Source organism: Arvicanthis niloticus, chromosome 20 (assembly GCF_011762505.2).
Source record: "Arvicanthis niloticus isolate mArvNil1 chromosome 20, mArvNil1.pat.X, whole genome shotgun sequence".
Lineage (NCBI taxonomy): Eukaryota > Metazoa > Chordata > Mammalia > Rodentia > Muridae > Arvicanthis > Arvicanthis niloticus.
Genome location: NC_047677.1, coordinates 47,419,848 through 47,435,578, shown reverse-complemented (window position 1 = coordinate 47,435,578; position 15,731 = coordinate 47,419,848). Strand labels below are relative to the sequence as shown.

Here is a 15,731-nt window from a genome sequence, read left to right as displayed (position 1 = left end):
GGTCAGATCTCCATCATTTATGTCTCTTCATAGCCATCCATAGCTCCAGTTCCAGGGAAGTCAAGGCCCTCTTCTGGCCTCTGAAGGCACTGACTGGGATTGAATGTAGCACACAGACATATATACAGTCAAGATACTCACACCATATAAAATAAAAGTAAATCTAGGGGCTGGAGAAGATGGCTCCGTGGTTAAGAGCACTGGCTGCTCTTTCAGAGGACTGGGGTTCAGTTCCCAGCACTACATGGAAGCTCACAACTGTTTGTAACTGCAATTCCAGGGGATCTGACGCCCCCTTCTGGCTTCCTCAGGCACTGCATGCCCATGATGCTCATGCATACATGTACCTGGGCAAAACATTCGTCAGTGTGGAAAAATACAAATCGGTGTGGAAAAATATAAATCTTTAAAATAAAATATTAAAAAAAATAAATCTGGAAAATAGAATCAAAGCAGAAATGGTGCTGGGAGCCTGGGAGACGCTTGTTGACAAGCGTGAAGACATTGCTGTGGGGACCTACACGGCAGAATGGAGGATACTGACTTGTGTATGTTGCCTCCTGACCTCCACGGTTACACGTGACACAGTCACTCAGTTGTTTAGGCTGATTTTGGATTTTTTTATTCTCCTGCCCTAGCCGTGTGCTGCTGCTACAGATGCAAGCTACCATGTCCAGGAATGAAGAATTTATGTGATTCAACAAAAGTGGGCATGTAATTGGGCATGGGGCATGGCGGCTTCCAGCTCTAATGCTAACTCTCGGGAGACAGAGGCAGGAGGAGCTCTGAATTCTAGGCCATTCGGGGCAACAGAGTGAGACCATGTCTCAAAAAAAACAAACCAAAACCAAACCATGAAAATAGGCCCAGAGAGATAACTCCCGTTAAAAGCACTGGCTACTCTTGCCCATGTTCTGTTCCAAGGACCCACATGAGAGGACTCCAACAGCCTGTCACTCATCTCCAGGGGTCTGGCACTCTCCTCTGCCCTCCCTGGGCACTCATATACACTGAACATTGGCACACAGAAACATAAATAAAAAATTAAATTAATAATAATTTTTAGTAGGTTGTGGTGGCTCACTCATTTAATCCCAGCACTTGGGAGCCAGATGCAGATGGATCTCTGAGTTCAAGACCAACCTAGTCTACAGAATGTACCTTCTCTTTCAAGAACAAGGCTAGCCTGGTGACCCTATGTGATGGTTTGTATATGCTTGGCCCAGGGAGTGGCACTATTTGGAGGTGTGGCCTTGTTGGAGTGGGCTTGGCCTTGTTGGAGTAGCTGTGTCATTGAGGGTGTGGCCTTAAGACCCTCATCCTAGCTGCCTGGAAGTCAGTATTCTGCTAGCAGCCTTCAGATGAAGATGTAGAACTCTTAGCTCCTCCTGCACCATGCCTGCCTGGATGCTGCCATGTTCCCGCCTTGATGATAATGGACTGAACCTCTGAACCTGTAAGCCAGCCCCAATTAAATGTTGTCCTTATAAGAGTTGCATTGGTCATGGTGTCTGTTCACAGCAGTAAAACCCTAACTAAGACAACTGATCTCAAAAAAACCAAAAAATAAAAAACAACAAGCAAGCACTGTAGCTGGGAGGTTGGGGACTTGCAAGGCCTTGGCTTCCACCCCCAGCTCTGCACAACTGAAAGCCAAAAGAAAAAAACAAAAAAACCAAAAACAAGCAGGAAAAGGCTTTGAATAGACACTTCGCCTGAGAAGACACACAGATGGTGGGTAAAACAGTGTCCGACGTCAGTAATCACTAACAAAATGCAAATCAAGTCCACAAAAGATGCCACTTCACACTTGCTGGTGATGGCCATTAGCCCCAAAATAGAAAAAACGGTCATTGTCGAGGAGGATGTGGGAGCACTGGGACCTGGTGCTTTGCACGGGATTCCAAAACCGTGCAGCCAACCGGGAGAACAGCTGGTACTCCGGGTGATCCAGAAGCTGAAATCTTTGTTCCCAATTCTTCTAGATACTGAGAAGTTGAAGTACCTCAAAGAAGGTTTTCAAAAGAGATACTAAGTAGATATAGGGCCTCAAGCATCATTGTTCTCAATGGCGGCAGCATGTTCAGTGGCAACTGAACGGACAAACAAAACATGTTGTGCATATAAGATGGAATATTACCCAGCCTGCCAAGGAAGGCAATTCTAATACAAGCTGCTGTACGGGTTTTTTGTTTGTTTGTTTTTGTTATTTTTGTTATTTATTTATTTATTTTTATTTTCTTGAGACAGGGTTTCTCTGTGTAGCCCTGGCTGTCCTGGAACTCACTCTGTAGACCAGGCTGGCCTCGAACTCAGAGATCCATTTGCTCCAACCTCTTGAGTCCTGGGATTAAAGGCCTGCACCATCACTGATGGGCTAAGCTTATGTTTTTACTTATTGTTTTGAGACAGGGTCGTATTGAGTTAATCCAATTTCCCCTTGATCACTTTGTAGCCCAGGCAGACTTTGAACTAGATAGACATCCTCCTGCCTCAGCCTTCCAAGTTTGGATAACAGAGCTGAATCACAGCAGCCTGCAGTCTGTGCTTTAACAAGTACCACTCTGCCGAAAAGCTCCTCAGTCTGGGGTCACCTGCTCCCAGGAGACACTTGGAAATGTCTGCGTGGTTTTTTTTTTTGGGGGGGTGGGTGGGGTGGGGGGGTTGGAGACAGGGTTTCTCTGTGTAGCCCTGGCTGTCCTGGAACTCACTCTGTAGACCAGGCTGGTGTCGAACTCAGAAATCCGCCTGTCTCTGCCTCCCAAGTGCTGGGATTAAAGGCGTGCGCCACCACCACCCGGCATATCTGCCCGGCATATCTGCATGTTTTTAACATGTCTGAGCGGGATGGGTGTGTGTGTTCCCGTTGGACCTGGTGGAGTCAGGCCAGGAATGCACTTGAATTCCACAGATCCCAAGAAAGCCCTATATGTCAGCCAGTGCGGAGTCGGGAAAACCTTAGTGGACACCAAACTATGTGTGTGGTCTCTGTACTCCTCTCCACTGTGTGTGTGTATGTGTGTGTACCTCTGTGTGTGTCTGTGCGTGCATGCGTACACTCGGCCACCTGTGTGCAAGCCTGTGTGTGCACTGGAGATGGAACCCAGGGCCTCCCTCGAACATGCTAAGCACATGCATATCACCGAACCACACCCTATGCCCTCCCCCACATGCCTCCGGGAAGGTCAGGAAGACAGAGGAGGAAGGACTGTGTGGTACAAGACATTTACTTTCGCACTTGACTTCCACACTTGAGTTGGATGTCCCCCATTGTTCCCCTACAGGTTGAAATTGCAGAAATAGACATGGGATGCCCCGGCCCAGAGTGCCTGGGTGTTCTGAGGGCCTGGAACGCCCGGCCCAGAGTGCCTGGGTGTCGTGAGGGCCTGGGGGCGACTGGGCCCCGTTTGCCTCACGTTATTGCTAATGCTGTTTTATGGAGCACCGAGCGTCATCTCTAAATATAGCCCATGACTGTAGAGGCAGCTGCATCCCTAAGTGTGAGCGCTGTTGGGGGTCACGGCAGAGGAGGCTGGAGTATGAGGTGCAGGGCCAAGCCTTGGCTTCCCGGAGGCCTGGCGTTGGACTTGTGTTTTCCTCTCCCTCCCCTCCCCCTCCCCTATGCTTCCTCCCCTTCCTCGTCTTCCCTCTCTTCCTTTTCTTCTTTTTTAATGGATGAAGCAGATCCCCAACTTATGGTTTTGTTTTTGTTTGTTTGTTTGTTTGTTTGTTTTTTTAAGACAGGGTTTCTCTGCGTAGCCCCGGCTGTCCCAGAACTCACTCTGTAGACCAGGCTGGCCTCGAACTTATGGAGATCTGCCTGCTAAGCATTACCTTGTTTTATGCGGTAAAGGTGATAGAAGCCAGGGCTTCATGTATGCTAGGGAGCGCTCTGTCAAGTGAGCCACACCCCGACCCTGCATCAGGTGCTTTGGTGACCCCTCTTAGTGTCTGCTGTCCCTCGGACTTCTTGCTTCAGGAGTGTCCAGTTGGTGGCCGTGGCTATGTTATTAATTAATGAAACTGGGGAATTGACTGAGACAGTTTCACTGAGTAGTCCTGGCTGTCTTAGATCCACTGTGTAGACCCGGATGACCTGAACTCACACCAGTTCTCCCACTTCTGCCTCCCCAGGGACGGGATTCAAGGTGTGCTCCACCACACCCGACTTAAATGTATATTTTAATATTTATCCACTTGTCACCTTGATGTTGTTTTATTCTTTGGGGAGGATTAGAAAAGCCTTTAAGGAAAAGTCCTTTAAGCTGATTTAAATATCTTGCCCATACTGTGAGAGCACAGAGACAATGTGCTAACAGCCAGATAATTGTTACTTTGTTACTTCAACACACACTATAGAGAGTTCCAGAGAAGCGAGCCTGTGCTCCTCCATGCTTCTCCTCTTCCACCTTGCTCCCCAGCAGGATGTGCCCAGGTGTGTTGCCAGGCACTCTGAGTCTGTCGCTGAGACCTGACCCCAAGTCACCCACAGGAGTTCTGTCAAAGCCACTGTCGTCTGTTTTCCCTTGGACAAAGCGCTGCTTCTCAGCCCCGTGTTTTCTGGTTCTTGAGAACCCAGTGTTGTGTTTGCTCGCCTTGGTGTTGCTGGTTTGTGTTATCTATCTGGGTGTCTTTGTTTGCTTTCCTGCCCTTTCTTTGAATGCCTTTTTTTAAAACAGATTTTATTTATTTATTTTATTTATATGAGTACACTGTCACTGTCTTCAGACACACCAGAAGAGGGCATCAGACCCCATTACAGATGGTTGCGAGCCACCATGTGGCTGCTGGGAATTGAACTCAGGACCTCTGGAAGAGCAGTCAGTGCTCTTAACCGCTGAGCCATCTCTCCAGCCCTTTGGATGTCTTTTTAGGTCTCCTTTTGCACCGTCTCTGTCTGGACTCAGACAACATGCTCCATCTTTGCTTATGCTTAAACATCCTCTGTCCGTTCCTCTTCCCAACAACCCATTTTCTTCCTGTGGTTCAGACTGAATATTCTCTGAGCTCTGCACCCTTCTGTCTCTGCCCTCAACTTCACTGCTTCCCCTCCTCTGTTGTTTTCATTTTCCTGTTGAATCTTCCAGCGAACCAGCAAGAAAGGCTCCTTCCACCATTACAGAGTACATTTGCATGTTCATCATGGCTGACAAGGTTCTACAGCATAGGAGCCCTGCTTCCTCTCTGTTACCCTGTCCTTGTTCTCCGTCTGGGTAATCCTTCCCGACACCCATCCACTCATCCACCCACCCATCATCCATCTCCCCATCCACACAACTCCCACTATCTACCCATTCACTGATCCATAATCCACCCACCTATCTACCGACCCACCCAACCATTCCCGTCCACCTGTCCATCTACCTTCTATTGTTTCTTGAAACAGGGTCTCACTATATAGCCCTGCCTGGCTTGGAACTCACTATATAGGCCAGGCTAGCTTTGAACTTGCCTGCCTCTGCCTCACCAGTGCTGAGATTAAAGGTGTGCACATTACACATATCTATCCACCTACCCACCCATCCATCCACCCATCCATCCACCCATCTAACCATCCATCTATCCAATCATCCATCACCTGCCTACCCCTACACCCATCTGTCCATCTGTCCATCCAATCATCCATCAGTCCATCCAATCATTCATCCATCCATCCACCTGTACCCCTGTACATCCATCCATTCATCCATCCATCCAATATCCATTCATCCAATTTTGCATCCATCTAATCATCCATCCATCTATCTACCCACCTGCCTACCCCTATGCCCATCCACTCATCCATCCATCCATCCATCCATCCATCCATCCAATCATCCATCTACCCACCCACCTGCCCACCCCTATATCCATCCATCCATCCAATCGTCCATCTACCCACCCACCTGCTCACCCCTATATCCATCCATCCATCCAATCGTCCATCTACCCACCCACCTGCCCACTCCTATATCCATCCATCCATTCATCCACCCATCTATCCATCCATCCAATCGTCCATCTACCCACCTACCTGCCCACCCCTATATCCATCCATCCAATCATCCTTCTACTCACCCACCTGCCCACCCCTATATCTATCCATCCATCTATCCATCAATCCATCCATCCATCCATCCAATAGATCTGGGTCCCTCCCACTTCAGGACACTCGCCTTGTCTGTTTTCTCTGCCAGAAACGCTCTGCCCACAAATCATCACACATCTCCCTCTCTCCCTCTATTTAAGTCTGTTCAAATGTCACCTCTTCAAAGGGAGGCTGTAGCTGGGGGTGTAGCTCAGTGGTAGAGAGCTTCCCCGGGCCCCATCCCCAGCACCGCGAGCTCTAAAACAGCTTCACATTCGCAGTCTTTTCTTTTAGCCAACATTATTTTTCCAGATAACACAAGCTAGGGTTTGACATTACATTATTTATCATGTAACTCCCCTTTTGGCATGAAATGTCCCTGATCTTGTGGATGGCGTAAGCCTCGTTGTCTACTGTGTGCCCGACCCTTCTCTAAAAGATAACACTGCACATAGTAGGTATTCAGGAAGTACTTGCTGAACATACTCAAGACACTCACATGGGATTTATCCAGACACAACACAGTGTTGGTGCCGGCTTCATCTTCCAGCTGTGTGTTGACAGGGATCTCGTGCATAGAGTCCCAGGCTTGTGAACTGCAGATTCTGATTTGGGATGCCTGCGGTGAGGCCAGAGTGCTACATGTCTGGGTGGGCAGTGCAGACTGTGCTTGCCCTCTGTCTCTGCTGGCTCTGTCTCTTTTCTCAGTTTCTTTGTCTCTTTGTGTCTCCGTCTGTCTTCCTCTGTGTGTATCACTGTGTATATGTATGTGTGTGTGTATATGTGTGTGTCTGTGTGTATCTGTGTGTATGTGTTTATCTATGTGTATGTGTGTGTATGTGTGTATATGTGTATCTGTGTGTATGTGTGTATATATATATGTGTGTATTTGTGTGTATGTGTATCTGTATGTGTGTGTATGTGTGTGTGTGTGTATTTGTGTGTATGTGTGTGTATCTGTATGTGTGTATGTATGTGTATGTATGTATCTATGTATACGTGTGTGTGTGTATATGTGTGTATGGGTGTGTATGTATGTATCTGTATACGTGTGTGTGTGTATATGTGTATATGGGTGTATATGTATGTATGTATCTGTGTGTATGTATGTTATCTGTGCATATGTGTGTATCTGTGCATATGTGTGTATCTGTATGTATGTGTGTATGTATGTGAATCTGTGTATCTGTATGTATGTGTGTATGTATGTGAATCTGTGTATGTGTGTATGTATGTATATGTATGTATGTGTATATGTGTGTATGTGTGTATCTGTGTGTATCTGTGTATACGTATGTGTGTATCTGTGTATGTATGTGTATGTGTGTGTATATGTGTATATGTATGTGTATCTGTGTGTATGTATGTTTGTGTATGTGTGTGTCTGTGTATATATGTGTGTATATGTGTGTATCTGTATATGTGTGTATCTGTGTGTATATGTGTTTATGTCTGTGTATATCTATGTGTGAATCTGCGTGTGTGTATCTGTATATCTGTGTCTACATGTGTATCTGTGTGTATGTCTGTGTGTGTATCTTTGTGTGTGTGTATGTGTATATGTCTCCATGTGTATCTGTGTGTGTGTGTGTGTAACCCTTACCCTCCCACAGGCTTAGGTCTGTCCTCTCCCACTGACCTTCACGCCCAGCCTTGGACCTAGATTTTGAGCAGTGGTGCCTTAGACTTGGGTTTTCCTACTTACCAAGCCCTGTGCCTGCTGCCTGGAGTCAGCAGTCTGCTCAGTGGGCGTCCAGTGCCCTCCGGGCCGAAGGGCTCAGATACGGCTTCTGCCTGTTCACTTCCCAGTGCCCATGTGTTCAACCTCCTATACAGACCCTCAGTGGAGCCTTGTCTGTTTTGTTTCTGCAGAGCTGCTCAGGGGTCGAGGAGGATTCTGGCATTTTGGCAGCCAAGAGAACATTATGCAAATGACATGCAAATCAGAGCTAATGAGTCCTGATTGCATTGGTGTTGGTGCTGGGAAACACGTGGATAATTGTGCCAGAGTGGGGGCAGGGGCAGTGAGTGTTTTGGGGGCTGACAAGAAGCCACAGCAGGGGTGACAGAAGTGGGTGTCACAGGGGAGGGCTTGAGAGCAGCTGCTGTGTGGCCCTATGTATCACATGGTCCTTGTCTAGGCTGTCCTGATTAAGGAGTAGGAACAAGGGCAGAGGTTAGTCATGGGAGAACTGAAGCTGCACATTGTGGGGAGGGGGGCAGAAGGCTGTGACAGGGTCATGGGAGGTGGGGGAGGAGCTTCCCTGAAGTAGGTGGGGCAGATTAGGCTAATGGTAGGGGTGGTGTGGGAAGGATGCTCTCCATGGAGAGAGAAGGCAACAGGAGGGGTCTGCTCCTCTCACAGGGTCTGTCTGGTGTCAGTGTGTAGAATGGCAGGACTTGGGTCTGCCAGGCAGCAGATGGGTTGGGTCAAACTCATTGGGAGGGGCAGCTGTATTCAGCCTCCAAAGAGCTTCTCTGGAGGAAAGATGAACTTGGCTTGGGGGCTGGTGTGTGTGTGTGTGCGCGTGCGCGCCCTACAGCACCTGGGAACCCAATCCCTCCCCTCTGGAGCCCTCTCGGACCAAGGATGGCTGACAGTGGACTTCTTCCAAGGCTAGATGTTGGCCCTGATGCCCACTGCTTCCGATATTTCAGATACAATGACTGTTTTGCCTTTGGTCTGCTGAGGATGAGGACCGAACTTGGCTCTGAGCCTTACAGACTTCAAGTGCCTCTAGCCATGTTTTCCAGATAAGTCCTTCACCATGCAGTCACAAAGATCATAACGATCGCCTCAGAGAGGCCCAGCCTGGCTCTTTCTTGACTTTATCACCTTGAGAAAATGGCTCAGTCTCAGAGCCTGTTTTCTAGTGGGCGTTGTGGCTGTCTCGTGATTGGCAGGGCAACTGAACCCTCTAGTTCGAAGGTGCTTGCCACTGTGTACCAACATCTCCAGTGTTGTGGTACTTTCTATAGTTTGTGGCTGGCTTAGTTCACTGGCAGCAGTCTTCTGGCTGACAGGGACTTATGTGATGGATGTGGATTAGGTTCTAGTCATTACTAACATCCAGGGCCCGGTGGTACACACCTGGGATGCACACCAGGATCGAAAGGTGACAGCCAGCCTGGGCTGCGGAGTGAGGGCAAAGCCAGGCCAGGCAACTTCTCGAGATTTTGTCCTAGAATGAAGACTAGAGACTTGTTGGGGGAGGGGGGGGGGGTGCTGGTGATAGGTATGACTCAGGAGATGAAGGTGTGTGGAGCAAAGTCTGACCACCTGAGTGCAACACATGCACACATAAGATACAAAATTGTAGGACTGGAGAGATGGCTCAGCAAAACACTCACAGACATAAATAAAAATAAATAATTCTAGACCATTAAAAGAGACGTCCAAAAGAGCCTTAGTTAGGGTTTTATTGCTGTGAAGAGACACCATGACCATGGCAACTCTTAGAAGGACAACATTTCATTGGGGCTGGCTTACAGGTTCAGAGGTCCAGTCCATTATCATCATGGTGGGAAGCGTGGCAGCATCCAGGCAGACATGACGCTGGAGGAGCCAAGAGGTCTGTGTCTTACTCTGAAGGCATCCAGGAGGAGGGTCTCCTATGTTGGGCAGAGCTTGAACAGTAAAAGAGCTAAAAGCCCACCCCCTACAGTGACACACTTCCTCCAACAAAGCCACACCTCCTAATAGTGCCATTTCCCATGGCCTACCACAGCAGTGGTGTCCTGGAGCTCACTCTGTAGACCAGGCTGGCCTTGAATTCTCAGAGATCTGCCTGCCTCAGCCTATTTAGTACTGGGGTGAAAGGTGTGTACCCCCACACCTGGCTCATACATACATGCAACATACATACTTCCACATAATATCCTGCGTCCCTTATAAATAAACTTACTGTCTTTATAAAACTCATCATAAGGCCAAACTCTTATTCCTATTGATCCCACGTTGTTCCTTTTAAAATCCCCTTTCCCCCGTTAACTACAGTCTCATAGTCTCACTTTCTCATAAAGGTTTCTTCATTTATATGTACATGCTATTTGCGTGTGTGCCTGCATGACAGACAAGCACATCAGACAGAAGAAGCCATCAGATCTCATTACAGGTGCTTGTGAGCTACCGTCTGGTTGCTGGGAATTAAACTCAGGACTTCAGGCTGAACAGTCGGTGCCTGTAACTGCTGAGCCATCCCTCCAGATCTGGACTCTCTTTTTAATGCCGTTCTTGTCGTCTTCCACTTGACTCGCTCTCCTGTTCTCCTTCTGAAAAACGCTCAATCAGATGCTGTTTAGTGAGGAAGAGACACGTGTGACTCTAAAGTGGGCCATTTGTATTTCTACCTCTGTAGAATTTTAGATTTGTTTTTTATTTTATGTGTTCTTTTTGCTTGTATGTCATACATCATATGCATGCCTGTTGCCCTTGGAGGCCAGAAGAAGGTGCTTGATCTCCTGGAACTGGAATTACAGACAGTTATAGTTAGGGTTTTACTGTTGTGAACAGACACCATGACCAAGGCAACTCTTTTTTTTTTCCCCCCACGAGACGTGGGAGGAGAGCGGGATTCGAACACATGGGTCAGAAAGAGAGCGCAGAGGGGCCCTCTGCAGGATAGAGGGCTTATGGGCTGTGCCACCGCTGCCGGTTCCCTCAAGGCAACTCTTTTTTTTTTTTTTTTTTTTTTTTTTTTTTTTAAATAAGAATTTATTTATTTATTTTGTGTAAGTACACTGTAGCTGTCTTCAGACACCCATATGAGGGCATCAGATCTCATTATGGATGGTTGTGAGCCACCATGTGGTTGCTGGGATTTGAACTCATGACCTCTGGAAGAGCAGTCAGTGCTCTTAACCACTGAGCCATCTCACCAGCCCAAGGCAACTCTTATAAGGACAACATTTAATTGGGGCTGGCTTACAGGTTCAGAGGTTCAGTCCATTATCATTAAGGCGGGAACATGGCAGCATCCAAGTAGGCATGGTGCAGGAGGAGCTGAGAGTTCTACATCTTCATCTGAAGGCTGAAGGGTCTTAAAGCCCATACCCACAGTGACACACCTACTCCGACAAGGCCACGCCTACTCCAATAAAGCCACACCCACTCCAACAGGGCCACACCTCCTAATAGTGCCATTCCCTGGGCCGAGCATATGCAAACCATCACACAGACAGTCATAAGCTACCAAGTAAGTTCTAGGAACTGAACTCAGGACCTCTGAAAGAGCAGCCAAGGCTCTTAACCCAAGAGCTCTCTTGCCCCAACAAATAAATTATATAAATATATATACACATATATATGTATATGTATATATATATATATATATATACACACACACACACATATACATATATATATATATACACAGACATATGTATTATATATATAGTAATGGCTGGGGGTGCCTCATACTGGGAGAGCACTGTCACCCCATGTGTGAAGCCCTGCTTCAATGCCCAGCACTGAAAAAAGGAAAAACAAAACCAAACAGACTTTCCCCCCACCCCCCATTTTGTTTCTGTCTTCTGTTTTATCTGCCCTCTCTGGGGAGCAGTGCTGGGTTGGGGTGAAGCTCGGCCCAAGAAAGAAGACTGGGGCATGCATCTTAGCGGGGAGGCCGGGGACCCATGGAATGTGTGAGGAACTCTCTGACCCCAGAGTGCAACTTGCACTGATCTTGTTCTAGGAGCAACTACAAGCAAAGATACCACAGTGTGCCGTGATTCCGGGGAATAGGAGGCTTTGCTTCATCAATTACGGGAGGACAAGGAGATGCAGATGGGGAAATACACAGGAAGGGAGTGTGAACCTTGAGTCATAAGCAATAGCACAGCCCTGTGTCCTTGTGATGGAGAGAGCCGTCTATGGTCCAGATTGGTCCCCTCTGCCCTCAGTGTGCCAAGGGTCAGAGTGGTGTTAGCCACAGAATGTGTGGTTTTTTTCTCAGACAAGACTGTCATCAGCAGAGAAGGGTCACCAAGGGACAGATGCTACAGTGACCCTTACCTCAGGCGTTATTGTAGTGTCAGCTGCGGACAGATGTCCTGTAGATCATGCTGTATATCCTGGTCCCTGGTCCAGTGTTTGGTCTCAGGCCACCACTCCTCCTGGGTCAGGTCACAGGGCTGTGCCGAGTCTGGAGCTCAGAAGGTGGCCGGTCTGCAATAGGGGTGAGTGAGCCCAGGGCCAGCGGCTCCAGGTAGCATCAGGAGTTTCAGGGTGGGGGCAGTGGTGGACTGTCTCTGCCCTACGGGTCTTCCCTCAGCAGCACAGCTGAGCCAAATGGCCCAGCTCCTTAGTGCGGGGAGGAGCCCCATGGTCACACCCTGTCTGTGGAGCAGTTCATGTGTCAGGCCTGGCTCAGGGCACTTTCCTGCATTCAGGAGAGCATCCTCACACCCGGCGGCGAGGGCTCAGATGCGTAGCTGGGATTATATAGGAAGTTTGTGTGTTGTGGGTTCTGGTTCAGTGTACGCATGTGTGCACTCGTCTTAAAGACATGTGATGGGCTAATATTAGTATTGTACGTGTGCTTCTTGTGCACAGGTGAGCTGGTTCACAGGCTTGTGGAAATGCACGCATGCGAATACACGTAATAGATGTACATGTGGGTTGTGAGTAGGAGTGTGCGCTGACACACGTGGGTACATGGATCACATGTGTATGTGGTGTTCCTTAAGGGGCCTCAGAGTTGGCATCAGAGGCCCGGGTGCCAGCAGCCAACTGGAGAGCTTTTATGACTCTGATGCCCAGACCCAGTCTATAAAATGGGATACTTAGGAGGCAGAGGCACGGGCTGGAGAGATGGCTCAGCGGTTAAGAGCACTGACTGATCTTCCAGAGGTCCTGAGTTCAATTCCCAGCAACCACATGGTGCCTCACAACCATCTGTAATGGGATCTGATGCTCTCTTCTGGTGTGTCTGAAGAGAGTAATGGTGAACTTATATACATAAAATAATAAACCTTTTTTTTTTTTTTTTTAAAAAGGAGGCAGAGGTGGAAAGATCAGGAGTTCAAGACCAGTCTCAGTTCCATAGCAGATTTAAGGGCTGCATCAGACACAGCCACAGACACACACACACACAGACACACAGACACACACACACACACACACACACGAGTGGCTGGAGAGATGGCCCAGCGTGTATTGCTCTTTCAGAGGACCTGACTTTGAATCCCAGCCCCCCATGTCTGAAGAGAATCCCTCCAGCTCTAGGAGAACCAAGGTCTCCTGTCTCTGTAGGCACAGGTATAAATAAAATAAGTCTTAAAAACAACAACAACGACAAAATCTGGGGAGCATGAACATGGCTCGGTCAGTATTTTACTCAAGAGCTTAAGGATCTGAGTTCAAATCCCTAGTGCTTGCATAAAAAACAGAGACACCGTGGCACATGCTTATAATCACAGCCCTAGAGAGGTGGGGACAGTAGGGCTCTGTGGTGAGCTAGTGTAGGCCAACTGTGAGCTCCTGAGGAACCAAGCCCCCGTTGTCCACTGGCCTCCACGCACACGCACACGTGCATTAAAAAAAATAATACCGCGTGTGTGTGTGTGTGTGTGTGTGTGTGTAAACAGGGTCTCTCTATGTAGCCTCTACTGTCCTGGAACTGGCTCTGTAGACCAGGCTGGCCTTGAACTCAGAGTGACATGCCTGCCTCTGCACCCCAAGTGGAGTGCCGGGACTAAAGGCCTGCACCACCACTGTGCGGTCAATCACCCTTATTGTTAATAAAGCAGTATGGTGGCTCTCCATGGTCCAACACTCCGGAGGCAGAGGCAGGAGAATCTAGTCTGGGTAGTGAAGCCCAGGCTAGTCAGACTGTCTCAAATATAAATCTATGAATCCGTATAATGGGTATGAACTCTCATGGTACTAGATTGTGTGTCGCTATTTCACAGTCAACCTGGCATGGCAGGACTTGGGAATGGGGGGGGGTGCCTGGTCACTGAACCCCAATCAGGAGCATCACGTGCCCTGCAGTGAGGCTGACAGCCAAGGGGGATATCCGGCAAACCCGGGCCGGCAGCGAAAATTCACGAGAGGCGCGCCTGCGCCCGGGTCACCGCGGTGTGGTGCAGAAAGAGGACGTCCCCTGCCGTCCACCCAGGGAGGACGTCTGTGCGCAGCATTGCCCGGTTACCATAGAAACGAGCAGCGGGCGGTGGGTGGCTGAGGAAGGAGGCGGGTCGGGAGGGGGGAGGCCGGCGCGTGGGGGCGGGGAGCTGGCTCCTGCAGTTCGGGCGCTGTCGCCTCCCGAGCCAGAGCGCCGGAGGGGACCCCGAGGACTGAGCCCTGAGCCCGACGCCAGGCGCCCCTGTCCTGCCCGCTGCCACGGAGCAGGTGACCAGCCAGCCCTTCCGGCCCTGACCTGGCCCAGCAGGGGCAGTAAGCGCCCACCTGTCCCCAGCTTGGTGCCCAACCGGGCTCAGGTAGGCGATGGGGGTTCTGGAGAAGTCTGCGTGGAGAGTGGGGATCCAGCACCCCTGCCTTCCTGCTGGGCGCACCTGGTAGCAAGTGTTCAGGTCTGCAGGTCCATGCAGGTCCGAGGGGCTCTGGGGGCCAGGGACTTGCTCTCTGCATCGCATCGGGACTGTCTCCTGACTGTCTTGTCTCTCCTTCTCCGTATCTCCTTCCCTGTCCATACCACAGACGTGACTTCTAAAGCTGCCCCACTCCCTGTGGACAACAGGCTTAAGGGGGTAGAGTCTTACCGCCGCTGAGCTGTGTGTTTCCCTCAGGTCGGTGCCAGACAGGGAGGGGCCAGGCGTGGAGAGAAGTGCGCTAGTGCTGGTATGCCTTGCCCTCTGCGGCCAGACCCACTGGCCTCAGGGCAGAGATCTGCTAGTCTCTGGGCATTTGTCACGAACCAACCTCTGGGGGTGACTCCTGGGTGGGCTTGTACAGTGGACTGAGGCAGCTCAGTCCCTCCCCCTCCATGCCAATGGGATGACCCGCAACTCTCGAAAAGGGCTCCTGTCCCAACCCCCAGCCAGCCAGGGGTCTCTATGTTGTGGGTATTCTTGTGGCCTTCATCTGTTTCTCTGTCCCTCTGCGGGCGATGCCCCTGGGGACCTGCTCCTTGCTACTCCAGGAACAGGGACACTGCAGAGACTCTACCGCTGCTGCCACCGCTCCTGAGGAGGGGATACTGGGAGGAGCTGAGGGAGGAGGTAGCCAGGAAACCCTGCTCAGAGGGCCAGAGTAGGCTACCTTGAGAGTGGACTAGGGCCAGCACCCCCTGGTAGTGCTTGGTCCTTCAGGAAGCGTGGGCCTCCCTCCTTCCCCTAGGCACTCAGGTCAGAGGACTGGCTGCAGGGTGGGAACTATTGTGGTTTATGGTGGTTCTGATTTCTGCAAATCTCAAGTACACAGTCTGGGAGTGTGGGTAAGGATTCTCACCTTGAAGTCTGGGGCCTGGGGGTGGTGGTGAGAGAGCAGAGGTGTGCCGGCAAGAATGGGAACAGGGGTGCAGACAACCCTCTCTGAACTCGTCTGCCTCCTCTCCCCTCCCTTGCCGGAGCTTTGAGTTGGTATGCCTTGCCCGCTGTGGCCAGACCCACTGACCTCATCAGGGCAGTCAGCCTGGCTTAGTGATGTCTGGAAGACAGAGGCTTTTAGCCAGCACCTGCCCCTAGCTTGACCTCTGCTTCC

At 49.8% G+C, this 15,731-nt stretch overlaps 1 protein-coding gene across 2 annotated transcripts in view; it reads left to right on the top strand.

Moving 5' to 3' along the window:
- Positions 1 to 15,731, top strand: part of Pacsin1 (protein kinase C and casein kinase substrate in neurons 1) — a 48,210-nt gene that overhangs the window by 15,679 nt on the left and 16,800 nt on the right. The window contains exon 1 of one of the 2 annotated variants that reach the window (XM_034524239.2): positions 14,340 to 14,509. The exons of the other annotated variant lie outside the window; for it this stretch is intronic. The gene's annotated coding sequence lies outside the window, so the exon portion shown is untranslated. Of the gene's footprint in view, positions 1 to 14,339; positions 14,510 to 15,731 lie in introns of those variants that run through there. 2 annotated transcript variants of the gene reach the window in all.